The 15153-nt window shown below is 32.2% G+C and overlaps 1 protein-coding gene, 1 long non-coding RNA gene and 1 pseudogene across 14 annotated transcripts in view; 2 read left to right on the top strand and 1 right to left on the bottom strand.

Annotated features, from left to right (window-relative positions):
- Positions 1 to 15153, bottom strand: part of TMEM232 (transmembrane protein 232) — a 152629-nt gene that overhangs the window by 12779 nt on the left and 124697 nt on the right. The gene's annotated exons all lie outside the window — the stretch shown is intronic.
- The window catches only part of LOC107506542, a 310970-nt gene that overhangs the window by 209576 nt on the left and 86241 nt on the right, over positions 1 to 15153 (top strand). The window lies entirely within an intron of this gene.
- Positions 2279 to 2397, top strand: LOC118607265 (annotated as a pseudogene).

Here is a 15153-nt window from a genome sequence, read left to right as displayed (position 1 = left end):
TGATCTTAGAAATAGAGTGTTCCCCAGGTTGCCTTCAGATGAGACTCTAGTCTTGGCCAACTCCTTGATTGCAGCCTGAAACAGAGATCCTGAAATAGAGAACCCAGCTAAGTCATGTCTGGATTCCTGACTCAATGAAAATATGAGATGATAAATGTATGCTGTTTTTAGTTGCCACATTTCTAGTCATTTGTTATATATAAGAGGATAATTAATACAAAGTACCTTATAGTAGGTCTTTTTAAATTTATTTTTGAGTGCTATTTGGGCCTCATAAGTGTATAAATTTTTTAGTTCTTCAAATTAAAAAAAAAAAACTTCTATTGATAAATAACTCACCTTTGTCTTCTTTGTGCTTTTATTTTCCCCTAGAATTCCCTTTATATTAATGCTAGACCTCTGATACTGAGCCTTTTACTTTCTACCTTCTTGTTCCCATTTTCCTCTTCTTTGTCTGTATTCTACTTTTGATGAGATCTCTTCAGCTTTATCTTCCAAACCTTTTGTTGAATTTTTAGCTTCCGTTATGTTTTTAATTTCTAAGAACTGCTTTTTTCTTACGCTTTTTAAATATCTTTTCTTTTGCATGGTGAAAAATTTTCATTTATTTCTCAGAAGATAATTATTATAGATTTTTTTTAAATCTTTTCTTCTACGCTCTACACTGTTTCAGTTTTCTCTGAATGACTTTTACATTTTATTTATTTGAGTCCCTCTATATTATGTTGGAGTCTTTTTTCAAAAATTTAGTGAATCTTATATCTCCATATTTTAACAGCTTTACTTAAGTATAATTAATATTTTGATGCATTCTGACATTGGACACATACACACACAAACACTGTGAAACTATCATCATATTCAAGAAAATGAACATAGCCATCGTTATCCAAATTTTCTTCCCTTTTCTCAATTATTTGTGTTAAAAGTCAAAATAGTAAAAATGCAATGGGAAGCTCTCAGTGAGTTGTTGAGGCTTGTTAAATAATGTTCCCCATCATGGAGTGATTGGGTAGGGATTATCTTATTTATATTTTACAAGTTATCCCTAATTAGCAGCTTAAAAAACAAACATTCATTATCTCACAGTTTTGGAGGGTCAGGAATACGGGCATGGCCTTTGGCTCATTGTATCTCACAAGGCCAAAATCAAGGTGTTGACAGAGGCTGCAGACAACTTAAATGTCAGTGGGGGGGAAGGATCCACTTTTAAGCTTATTTATATGACTGTTGGCAAGCCTCAGTCCTTGCTGGCAGGTAAGTGGTTAGTGACATCAATTTCTTGCCATTCAATCCTCTTTTTGGAGCAACATGGCAGTTGATTTCCCTCAGAGTGAGTGGTGAGAGAGAGTCCCTAAGAGAGAAGTCACTGTCGTTTTGTTACTTAATCTTGGAAGTGGCAGCTCCTTACTTCTGCCATATTCTATTCATTAGAAGTGAATCACAAAATTCAGCCCATACTCAAAGAGAAGGGATTATACAAGACCATGAATATAACAAAGCAGGGATTATTAGAGGTCATCGTAGAGGCTGCCTAGCACAGGATTAAAGTCATTTTCTTGGGGAATCCCCAAATATCAGCATCTAGAGGCCTTTTCTTGTGTGCCAAATGGACAGCAGCCAATCTCCTATCTGGGCTGTGTCACTCTGGCCCCCAGGGAGAGGAGAGAATGGGGGAAAGTAAGAGTGACAGAGACAGAGAGTAGGGGCTCTGAATCTTACTTATGTATAAACACTTCACCTTCATTCAGTACATTTTTTTAGTCTTGGAAGATGTGTAAGCAGTAAAATAGTATTATAGGAATTCTGTTTCAAAATGATTACTCTGATAGTTATGCAGACTGAACAAGAAATGCTTAAAGCTGCAAAACCATTTCATAGTTATTGAAACAGAATGTTGGCAGTGAGTATTCAAGATTGGAAGAGCTATCTTACCAGAGGAGCAATCGATTGCCATAGCAACAATAGAGATTTGGGGGTGGGAAAATGGAGGAATATAAGAGACCTTGTATTTTCCTTTCTTTTCTGCCTCTGAATGACTCAACTGTTGTGGGTTAAAGAATATAATAGCACAAAACTTTAGGTTTTAGGCTAAACTACTAAGAATGTATAAATATTAATATTCTACCAGTGTTTTATTCCAGAGGTTCTAAACTATGATTTTTTTTTTTTGATATGGTGGCATATTTCTATAATTCTGAGGTATATTACAATTTGTTATTAATAATAGCTAAGGTCAAAGTTCTGAAAATTATTCATATTTTTAAGTTACATTATAGTCTACAGCCATGCCACCCTGAACAAGCCCGATTCTGTCTGATCTTGGAAGCTGAGCAGGGTGGGGCCTGGTTAGTACTTGGGTGGGAGTCCACCTAGGAAGACCAGGTGCTGTAGGCATAAAACATTATGTTAGACTTTCAGTATCCATAATCACCTCTCACTCTTGTCTATTGTAATATGTTCTTGAACGAGATTTAATCAATGGAGCATGCTGAAAAATGAAGGACAACCCAGAATCTATATTTACTATGTGGCAATTTTTAGTAATACAGGAGTCATTTAAACTGAATTTCAAAATGGAATTGAGGACACACTAGTGCATTTCAGACAGAAATAGGGGGAAACACTCATACGAAAGCAAGTAGCCCACACACTGTAACTGCTCCCAAGGCCTTTACCAATCAGCAATACAGACACTAATTTTTTGTAGCTCCTGGAGGGCTACTTTTTACCTCTCCATATCAATTCCTCTATATATACAGTTAGCTTCTGCAGGTCATAAAAATAATTTTAAAGATTAATTAGAAGAAAATTGATGGGCAGATATTATATTGTATCCTAGAGAGTTTACTTACCACAAATAAAATTCTACTGAGGGAAAGAGGAATCTTGTAAACATAGGAAAGGCCTTGTTTTCCAAACTGATTGAGGATAATAGCGCTATTTGGAGATTTGAGATCTTGGCAGAACAGAATAAAATTATTTCCTCACATTTCAGCATAGCCACATTAGATAAAAAACCTACCAGAGACTGGACCATGCTAGGCATTGTGGTTATCAATGTGCTACCTAGCCGTAGATCTAGGGAGGGGCTTCCACTAGCATGCAAATGGGTAGACAGGGATATGAAGACAATGAGTAAATTACCAGTCATATATAGAACTCTCTTCAGTATGTGGTGAGTAGAAGAAAACTTCCAAAATAATTTCTAAATTATTGAAAGGCAAGAAGAATGATACATCATCTCATATATTCAGAAGAAACTAAAACTTAAAAAGCATTATTTACTGCAGGAATCTGAAAACTACTTGGTACTCTATAGGGTATAAGATATAATATCTATAACACAGGAGCTGAAAGGCACAAGAACAGAAAAGTTGGAGAGAAATACATATGAGGTAAGGAAGGATGGTATGAAAATATAAAATGCCATGGTAAAAGATCAATACATAGTAAAAGCAGTTTTAAAAATAAACCAGTGTTACGGATTATCAATTATAAAAACATTTCCAAAGTTAGGAGGAAAATATAAAGTGAAAATAAAAAGAATAGACAACTAAAATGGAATAAATAAAATGTTATTCAGTATAATAATTATCAATAAAAAAAACAGAAAAATGGTATAGAAACAATATTAAAAGATACAACCATAGAAAACTCAAAGAGCTGAAAAATGACCTAAATATGTGATGTGTATTGAAATGACTTTTTTTGTTCAAAAAACAAATACTCAAGAAGAAAATAAACTACAAGGATAAAAGAAAAATCCTGTATCAAATAATGAGACAGAAAAATCATTAAACATAAGTAAAATCAGCCTTAGATGTCTCCCCTGCAACATAAAATAATAAAAGAATTGATTTTGCTCCCAAGAATCTTTAAATGTTCACATACTTATAATAAATTCCTCCTTTATACTTTCTATAAAGTACTTACACAGATTAAGGTTATTAAAAGTTTGGTAATGCTTTTAACCAAAATAGAGAACAAGAAAGAGCAACAGTATTGAGAAAATTCAGTAGACTAAGCATTTTGAGGACAATGATCTGTTATGCAGTTTCAGAGACTAACATCTAACCAATACTTCTACAATGGCTAGCAATGAACATTGAATCAAATTAAACATAAATTTCAGTCTAAAGATATTTGTCAAAAATAAAATGTTGCTTAAAGGGAAAATAATTTATGTAATAAATTTAAATCATATCAATATAGCTCTTAAAACATACATTGTAGTTTTAAATTATGGTAAAATAGGGTAAAAAGAAGTAAACATGTTTTATATCCCCCCTCTTATTTGGAATGGAAAAAGGATCCAAGGAGGATATGATAAAAAATATATATTTTATTATTGACATAATTTTTGACATGCAGAATTTTTTCTTGCGAAACGTGAACATAATCATGAGAAGGATTAAAAACAGGATATATGCCTTAGGAAAGTCAAAATAAGATGATAAATTTAAATAGAATAAAACAGTAAAAACAAGGAATCATACAAAACATAGCATATAAAACAAAGATAGAAGTCAAAACATATAAATTGTAGCAATAAAAATAAATGCTATTCATGCCATAGAAACCAAAGGAAAAATTAAAGCAAATGTAGCTTACAAGAGACTGCTGAAACAAATATTAAACTTAAAAGAGAAAAGAAATAAAAATGATTTGTTATGAAAATACAAACATTAAAATATCAGCTGCAACATTATTTTCAGGCAAAATAGAATTTAAGGGAAAAAAATCATTAAATAGTTCAAAGAGAGTAATTTTATATTAACAAATGGTACATTTGACAACTGATGCATTCTCCATTGGCTATTCCCATGTTCATTTAAAATGACTAGAAGGAAATATGCCAAATTTAACAGCAATTATCTCAAGGATACGTGATCACAGACAATTTGTACTTTCATGGTACATCCTGCTATGTATTTATGTCCCTAAAAATTTAGAAAGAAAAAAGTGAATTAATGAAAGAACACCATCTACAAAACGAAATAAATGTAACTGGTTTTTAACCTGTAACTGTGAAATGGAATGATTCTTTCTTTGTTTTTAACATGTCCATGTCAGTGACTATGCCTAACCTCCTCTTTTAAAATTGCTTCCCTGTTTTCTGAGACATTTTTTCTTTCCAGTTCTCTTCTACCTGTGGTTGCACCTTCTCTGGCTGTTCCTCCACTGTAATTATAGAGATTGTTCCAAAGTTTTCTCTACTTGTTGCCACTTTCTTCTTTGCAATCATCTGGATTTAATCTACTTCTCCCTAAGAAGTTTTTATTTCCTTACCCTGCTTCTACCTTTGCGAGTGTTGAACATCTTAGTGACACCAAAACGTTAGTGTTCTGAAACTAAAGTAATTTTGTTTTATTTGTCATTAATTAAATGAATATCTATGGAGTACCTACTACGCACTCCACTCTGTATCAGATTCTGGGACTACAGCGCAAATTCTTGCCTTCCAAAAGCTAAGAATCGAATGTTCCTTCTAAAATTTGCTCACTTCCCTATTTTGATAAAAACACTATCAACCTCTGAACTATCAACCTCTCAACATCTCTGGCTTGGCTTTAGTTAGTTAGCTAGTTAGCTAGTTAGTTAGTGAGTAGTAGTTAGTTTACCCCTCTTCCTCTCTTGCTTTTCATATCCAAATAGCTGCTTGGAGTTATGTTTTCAGTTTTCTGCTTGGTCATCATCTCTACTGTCTACTCTCCATTGATGTTTCACAACTCTCACCTGTACTTTTGAAATAGACTTCTAAATTATCATATAACCTCCAAATATCTGCACTTTGATTCATCCTATAACACCTCAGCAGTTCAATCTTGCTAAAGTAGAACTCTTGGATTTACCCTCACTCTTTCAGGCTTAGCACAAATGCAGGAAAATTGTGAAAATTAATTAAAATATTTAACAACTTAATGAGTACCAGCCAGTCAGAACAAATATCAGATAGATTCTAACTGATCAGGAAAAAATGCCAGATGTAAGCAACCAAATATAACTATACCAGAGCTTTCCATCATTCCTAGATCTACCCGATTGAACCCAATAGTCAGATATGCTCTTGGGGAATACTCCAGTGAGTATTTGTCTTGGACACAGAAACAGATCACATTTCCAGTTCTATTAGTTCTCATCAATGGAATAAATACAAACTTTCTGAGCCAAGTTATCTAGGTGTATATGCCTCACTATCTTCATCCATACTAATGATGCAGAAGACCTAGGGGGGACGGGACTACAAAATGAAAGAACAGGTCCCTGAATGACTTCACAGTATTCTATCTGAAAAGGAACACCATATTTGGCTGTGATGAAACAAATGATAAATAATTTGTGTTAAGCCACTGATAATTCAGTATTTACCTGTTTCCGGAACTCCAATCATCCTACAATAACTCTCTTCTGTTTCCTTAGCACCCTGCATCTGTGTCTAGAGACGTATTCAGCCTATAATCTATGTTTTTCATTTGTATATCTATCTTTTCCTTTAAGCTCAAAACTCCTTAAGAGCAAGGATACGGCCCTTTAGTTTATCTCCAGAACAAAATATATTTGCCAGAAGTTAAATATACCCTGAAAATATGCCTTTTAGATGTTGCTTTTATGAATGAATTCTATTATTTTGTGTTATGTTTCAATAGTCCTAAAACTCTGATGGTCCCTCATGGCTTAAAAAAATGTTCTTAGACTGGTTTGCAAGGGTCACCATTATCTGGCCATAGCAGGCATATTTTACCTCATCTTTTACTTCTTCCTCAGAGAGTACCTTAATCTTCTAGTCACTATTTTCAATAAATTCTCATAATTCTCTACTTCAATGTATTTGTTTCTACTGTTCCTTTCATGAGGATTTAAAAAATTTAAATCCTGGGTATGTTTAAGATCTAAGGCCTAACTTAAATGACTTACTATCAATTAAACATTTCCTAATTCCTTGCAGCAAGAAGTCTCTTTCTCTTCTAAAAACTTCTATAGCCCTTTAACTTCCTTATAAAATTTATTATTTATACTTAATATTATATGTATTTATGAGCTGCATTTATTGCACATTGAGTATTTTAAAAGCTCAATAATGTAATATATACCCTAGTATATGATCTTTTTCTAAATAAAATAATAAATATAATTATTATCTCCTTATAGTTTAGCAGTATACTTAAGGGAAAATTTGTTTATAAGCAAGCGCTTAAATACTGAGAGAAATTCCAGCTACTATTCTTGTTGACTCTGGCTAAATAGGGCAACATGTTCTAGCAAAGTAAACTACCATCAATCCTTATTCAATTTAGATTTTTTTTTTTAACACTTCACTTCTAAAGGAAAGCTGGCTACAGAATCTTGAGTTTAAGAAATAACCTGTTACAATTGCAGCAGAATAACAATTGTCCATCTTGCCACAAAAAGTATTACGTATACTTAAAAGGAATATAATAAAATGCTATTAGAATTGATTCTATAACACTCACTGCAGATGACAGATAAAGCAAAAATTAGATATTAGGTGGGGCAAAATATATTTTGTATACCCAACTGACAATCTTTGACTAGTTGGTTAGTTAAACTCTTTGAGATTCTCAATTTTGGACAGTGCAACACAGTACACTTTTATTTGAAGAACCTATCCAGATTGCTTACATTTCCTTGGAATTGATTTCGCAGCATCTTAAGTACAGGTAGTAGTCTGTTCTGTGCGCGCGCGCGCGCGCACACACACACACACACACACACACACACACAAACCTTGAATTGATTTAAAATGAACCAGGTCAGTGTGGATCAATTTAGGCCATGGCAACCCATGAGGAGATGCAAATAGGATTCTCCTACTGAGACCAAAAATAGATTTCATCAAACCTTCTTTGAGGAGATTCTGAAAATGTATCTTAAAAGGGAGAGCCATAAAAATCCCAAGATTCCTATAGCAATATAAATAACAGAAACCGGAGAAAGAAAAGATTTTTCTCGAAAGAATTTCCCTATGCATAGCCTAGTGATTTTATTTTCTTTGTTGATTACTTTAGGAGGAAAGACATCCTTGGAAGAAGAAATAAAAGAGCAATTTACTAATGACTTTATGCCAACTGTGCTTGTCATTCATAATTTCTCCTGCAAAAGTGATAAAGGGCAGTGTTCAGTTCCAAGTATAATGGAAAACTTGTTCCTAAATGTATGCATATAGTCTCTTCGATCTGGGAGGTACTTAATAGACAGCTTTTTAGTGAAGCATCTGGAAAACCAAAAAATAATATGTAATTCATAAAGCTACTGTACCCAAAACTGTAGCTGACTATGAGTGTCACATTGCTATCACATAGTGATTTCTTCATTGATGTCATGAGGTCATTGCTGTGCCTTGTAGACAATTTCATCTTAGAAAGAGAATGTGGAAAGTGACTTTATAACTTCTTTTGGTTCATTCCCTACACCACAATGAGCTGTTTCCATACTTTATTATCAAAGAGAAGTTGAATCCCTGTTCCAGGAACCTTAGGTATAAGATACCTGATTTTAAATCTCTATTATATGCTTTAGAACTATTAGATAATAAAATATTCAGAGATAATTCATTGGCCAACATGTTTTGAGTCTGGGTAGAACCAGACATTACCCAGTATCAGGATCTTATCACTGGCTCTGCCACTAATAAGCTGGGTGTCATAAAGCCTCTCTTCACTTCAATTTCCTCATTTCAGCCTCTCGTTTGAGCCTCTATTTTCTTTGAGCTCACTAAGCCTTGGTTTCCTCACCTGAGTAATTCATCTTACTTGGCCTACTCAGTTCTTTTACTATTTCACTTTATAACAAACAGGGCTCAGTTTCAATCTCACAAGCCAAGAAATAAAAGCCAATGTTATGAAACATAAACATGTTAGTCAATGTGAGGTAGACTTCAGAACAAGGAATATTACCAGAGCTAAAAAAAGACATTACAAAATGATAGGGCGGGGGGTGGGGGGGAAGATCAATTTACTAAGAATGAAAAACAATCCTAAATGTGTGCAGACCTAAAAACTGTGCTTGAGAATACATGAAGCAAAAATAATGGAACTGAAAGAAGAAATAGACAAATTTGTGATTTGGATTTGAAGTGTTCATTATACTTGGATACTTCAACAATTCTCTCTCGGCAATTCATATAACAAGCAGACAGGAAATCAATGAGGATGTCAGAGCCTGAAACAACACTATCAATCAACTTTGTGTAATTAACATTAGAAACCATCCTAACTAACAATGGCAGAATACAAATTATGGCCCAGGATTTTGTCTATAATCACTAAGATAGAGAATATTCTGAGCTATAAATCAAATTGTAACACATTTAAAATCATGAAAATTATAAAGAGTTTATTCTAAGACTGTAAGAAATCCTAATAAGATAACAGTCATAGAAAGATTACTGAAAAATCTCCAAAAACTTGGAATTAAGCTACACACATCTAAATAACCTATGAGTCAAAAAGGAAGTCACATGGGCAATTAGAAAATATTTTAAATTGAAAAAAATAAAAATAAAAACAATTTATGGAATGCAGTTAAAGCAGTGCTTAGAGGGAAATGTATAACGTTAAATGTGTATATTAGAAAACCAAAAATATCTCAAATTGTTGATCTAAGCTTCAACTTTAAGATATGGTAAAAGAAAAGCACATTAAATCCTAAGATATATAAATATAATAAAGTATAATAAATGCAGGCACAATAATCAATGAAATTGAAAGTGGAAAAAACAATAGAGTTCTTTGCAAAGATGCATAAAAATGATAAACCTCTAATCAAGCAAAAAAACAAAACAAAACAAAAACAGAAGGTATAAGGATCCAATATCAGAATAAAAAAATAGCATTAAAACGATAATAAAATATTACAAATAATTTAATGCCAATAAATTCAACAACTTACATGCAACAAGCAAATTCTTTGAGGCAAAAGCTACCAAAGTTTATTCAAGTAGAAAAGAGTGTAACATGACTACTCTAATATATATAAATATATATAATATAAATTTATGTATTTATAAATTTAACTATGAATTAATAATTAAAATTTCTTCTAAGAAAGAAAATACCAAGCCCAATGGATTCACTAATTCTCTCAAACATTTAAGGAAGAAATGCCAATACCACAGAAACTCTTTATGAAAGTAATATTTCCCAATTCATATTCTGAGGCCAGCATCGCCCTAATACTGAAACAAGAAATAAGGGTTATAAGAAAATATTTGTAATCAATATTTTTCATGAACAAGGACATAAAGTTTTGAACAAAATAAAAGTATATCAAATCCAACAATATAGAAAAGGAATAATAAGTTATGAGCAAGTAGGTTTTATAGCAGGAAAGCCATTTCACTACTGAAAAATCAATCATTATAATTACCATATCACTACACTAAAGAAGGAAAGTTTTCATGTGATTATTTCAATAAGTGAAAAAAAGGATTTAACAAAATTCAATATTTATTCATGATAATAATAATAATAATAATAATAATAATAATAAAAACCTTGTTGATAATTAGAAACAGAAAGAATTTCCTCAACCTGACAAAAAGCACCTATAAAAACCTATAGCTTACGTTCTACATAATGGTGAAAGCTGAATGCTTTGCCTCTAAGATCAGAAACAAAGCAAGGATATTTGCTCTCATCATCTCTATTCAACACTGAACTAGAGGGTCCTAACTAGCGCAATCAATTTTTTTAAAAAGGAAATTAAAAGGCACACAGATTAAAAAGGGAAAAATAAAACTGTCTTTACTTGGAGCTGATATAAGTATCTGCTACAAATCCTATGAAATCTACAAAGGAATCACTAGAACTGAAAAGTGAGTTTAGCAAGGTTACACATCGAAAGGCCAATATAGAAAAATCAATAGTCATTCTGTATACTATCAATGAATAATCATAAACCTCAATAAAAAGGTTTTATAATAGTAAGAGAAAAATGAAATAAATAGATTTATATCTAACGAAATATGTGCAGCAGCTGTGTAGAAAATCAGAAAACTAATAAAAAAAATCAGAAAAGATCTAAATAAAAGGAGAGAAATACCGTGTTCATTATTTGAAGAAGTCAGTATTGTAAAGATATCAATATTCTTTGAATTGATCCAAAGATGCAGTGCAATCACAATCATATCTCAGAAGAATTTATATGTAGCCATAGATCAATTGATTATAAAATTTACATAGAAAGCAAAAGAGTTAGAATAACAAAAGCAATAATGAAAAATAAGAATACTGCCTTTGTCCAGACTTATTATAGAGCTATGGTAAGTAAGAAAGTGTATTGGCATCAAGATAGACAAATAGATCGATGGGAATACACCCACACATATTCATTCAATTATATTTTGACAAACGTGCAAATACAATTACAATGAATAAAGGACAGTCTCTTAAATGGTGCTGAGACAACTGGAATTTCATATGCAAAAAATGAAAACAAAAACTGGCAATACAGTAAATTTACTCATAATGGATGGGGAACAAATATAAAACTTTATACAAACTCCGAGACAATAGTAGAAAATTCTTTGTTATATAAGATTTCTTACTTTATATCTCAAAAACACGAGCCATTCAATTTTAAAAAATCAAACTGGACTTTCTCAAAATGAAAAACTTTCCCGCTGTGAAATATACCTCTGAGAGAATATGAAAACATACCACAGATAGGGAGAAAATATTTGCAAAACAAACATCCTTCAAAGGACTTATATTCACTATCTTTTCAAGTCTTAAATTTCATCAATTAAAACAAGTCAATAAAAATGGGCAAAGGACTTCACAAAGGAAGACAAATGGATGCTTAAAAAAGTAGAGCCAATGAAAATTGGCTCTACATCATTAGTCATAAGGCAAAGAAGATTTAAAGCCACAATGAGATGCCACTGCATACCTAAAGAATGGCTACAATTTAAAAACAAAACACTGATAATACCAAGTGCTGACAACTAGAGCATTTATATGTTTCTGATTGGAAGGCAAAATAGTAACCAACTTGTAAAATAAAGTGGCTGTTTTTTATAAAGCTAAACATACTTTTAACATAAAATCCAGGAATCTCACCCTTAGTTATTTACCCAGGTTAAATAAAAACATGTTTACCCAAAAACCTTTATGTGAATGTTTAAAAACTATAACTATGTTCATCATCAACACCACCACTACCACCACCAACAACAACAACAACAAAACTGGAAACCAAATGTCTTTGAACTGATGTATGGATAAAAACTTGGTATATTCATGCAATGAAATCTACTCTGCAATATAAAGGAATGGATACCAATAAACACAGAAATAAATTAATCTCAAATGCGTTATGCTTAGAAAAGAAATTCACCTAAGAAGGTCTTAGATTCTGTAAGTTAAAATGGAATGCAAATATGATATTCTAATGGAAATAATGCTATAGATTTGAGGAAATTATTCTATCTTTTTATAGAAATAACTGCAAATACACAGCTAGATAATAATAAATGATATACATTATAATGCATTCTAAAGTTTGTATATGTGTTGATTAGATAATGTGACAAAGTAGTCTCTATGGAGAGAGAGAATTTTTATTATCAGAAGCTCCTTGGGGATGGGAATTGTGTTTTTCTGTCAATACTTATCATATCTTATACACAAAGGAAATGTTTTCATCAATTATATCTTTCAAGATCCTATGTGCGTTTTTTATAGTTGTTTTTTTATTTTAATTTCATCTTAAATTAATCCATCATTCAACTTGATTTTCTTAGTTCTCTTGTAATATTCATTTGTGGGAATTTTGGTTACAGGCTAATTTTAACTCTATGTTTTTATTGCTCTATCTTCTCCTTCACCCCTTAACTTGTTTTCCTCCTCTTTCTTTGCTGAACATTTCCTGTGTCTTAGTTTTACAACCACTTTTTCAGGTTGTCCTATTTCTGATACACTAGTGCAAAAGAAGGTCTTAAGTTGGCTTTTATGGCACTCTCTTCCTTTAGTGATGCCACAGATCAATGAGCCAGCAGGGGGCTTAGCTCATTTCTAGCTTAGAAGTTACATCTGTGTCCTCCTAATTTCCAGGTTTGCAGCCTGATATAGGCCTCAGCAGCATTATGAGTAGCACCTGTAGCCCCTTTCAGGAAAGGTTGGGAGTTGACCTAAACTAAAGCATTGAGTCTGACCATGACCCCTCACCTTAAGTGGGGTGCTTTTATTTCCTGATATCCCCAAAGTAACTGAACCCATGAAAGTCTCTTCCATGCTGAGCCTTCCTTACTACTTTCCATTTCCTTTATGATTTTGATATATGGGTATGTTTTTCTTATTTGTTTGTTTTTTTGGTATGACTATAAAGTTTTAATTTTAAAACTTTTTAAAATAGTACTTCTATGTATTTGGAGCAGTTAGGAGAGATGGAAAGCTCTGGATCTTAAAGCACAAACTTACTGTGCTAGTCTTGCTATAAGTCCTAAAAGACTCCAAACAAATATTTGCTAAACTGACTTATGTAAAATTGCATCTAATGTGAAACATAACAGTTATATTCTAAGTTCTTTTTTTCCCGCTTACTTTCAGTGTATGTATTGCATAAAATCAAATTAAATGTCTCTGTGAGGGTAATAAGAATTAATTTTTTTGGATGATCTTCAGGCATCTTTGAGGAGACAAGACTATTTTATGGCATTTGCAGAAATTGATCTAAGCACGTTTCTTTTTTAGCCTTATTATTTTATTTGCACATTTCCCTATAGCAAATATAGCTATTAGAGATCACATTTTCTGCTATTGCCTTGGAATCATCAACTTACTGCTATTCTCAACTGCATCAGTAGCAATTCTTGCCCCCTGGTGATAGGTGAGGTAAAACTCTCTTTAGAATACATGAACTAACTCTTATTTGTACTGAAGCTTTTATTTTTTGACCCATTAGCAGGTCGGTGTCTCTTACTGTCAGAAGGTCACAAAGCTTTAAAACACACAGCAAAAAAATACAAAATCAAAGTTTTTTTTTTAAATCTTAGGAATAAGTCCTAGCTTTTACCTTATACTAGTAAATTAAAAATATCAGCTCATGCCTACTGGCCATTGATACTAAACATAAGTAGCTGTGAAATAGGACTTCCAAATATTTTTTCAAAGTACTTGCTTTGGTGAGACATCAAGGGCCCTTAGTTTAGTTTCTCAATGGTTTCTAAATACTATTTCCCACTAAAGAAACCAGGGCTCCTTGTAGAAATGGCTGACTTCAAAACTGGGGCAAGAAAGATAGAAGATGAGAGCGTCTCGTTTCAGAAGTGTGGAAGTACTTAAGAAAAGATTGAGACAAATCAAAATGACAAGGGAGCCTGACTGAAGGGGCTTCTGGGCAATGTATTGGACCAAGTAAATAATGAGAATGACAGATTAAAACAGTGAAATAGATGAGAATCAAAGAAATTATAGTGATGTAAATAAGTAAATGAATAACTAAATAAATAATTGCATTAATAAGTAAATAAGAAAGAAAGGACAGCTCTTTTGGAAGAATGTTGACTCATAATCGTAGTAGAAATGGTAGAGGTAGAAAATCACAATTTTGCAAATGTGATAGTTATGCAATAAATATCAAAGGATTTTAAAACTAGTGGGTAAAAGATTAATGTGAAATGGGATATTTAGATAGTATCCAAATATTTTCTCATAAATTAACTAATTACTAATAAACTATAGAGTAATTATATGGTGGAGAAACCTATTAAACACTCCCTTAACCAAAAGATAAAATTTAAAAATCACTAATTAAAATCACTAATTAAAAAATTAAAATCACTAATAATAAACTATTATCCCTGAAATGATACACTGAGGGGCATATATTTTTGTGCTACTTTTGCTAAAGATGGATAACCTGAATGTAATCATAAGGAAAAATTAAATTCAGGTCGAGTGTTGTTTTACAATATAATTTCCTTTAGTCTGTAAAATGTTAAGATAAAGAAACATAAAGAAAGGTTTAGAAATGATTCCAGACTAAATGAGACAAAAGAGACATGACAATCAAATGCAATGCAAGATTCTGGACTGGCTCCTGGACCTACGAGGAAAATAGTTGTAAAAGAATTTTCAGGACAATTGGAAAAATTTGAATATAGACTGTGAATTATAAGATAGTATTGTA

Source organism: Rousettus aegyptiacus, unplaced genomic scaffold (assembly GCF_014176215.1).
Source record: "Rousettus aegyptiacus isolate mRouAeg1 unplaced genomic scaffold, mRouAeg1.p scaffold_m13_p_8, whole genome shotgun sequence".
In the NCBI taxonomy this organism is placed as follows: Eukaryota; Metazoa; Chordata; class Mammalia; order Chiroptera; family Pteropodidae; genus Rousettus; species Rousettus aegyptiacus.
This window is presented reverse-complemented; position numbering and strand designations above follow the sequence as displayed.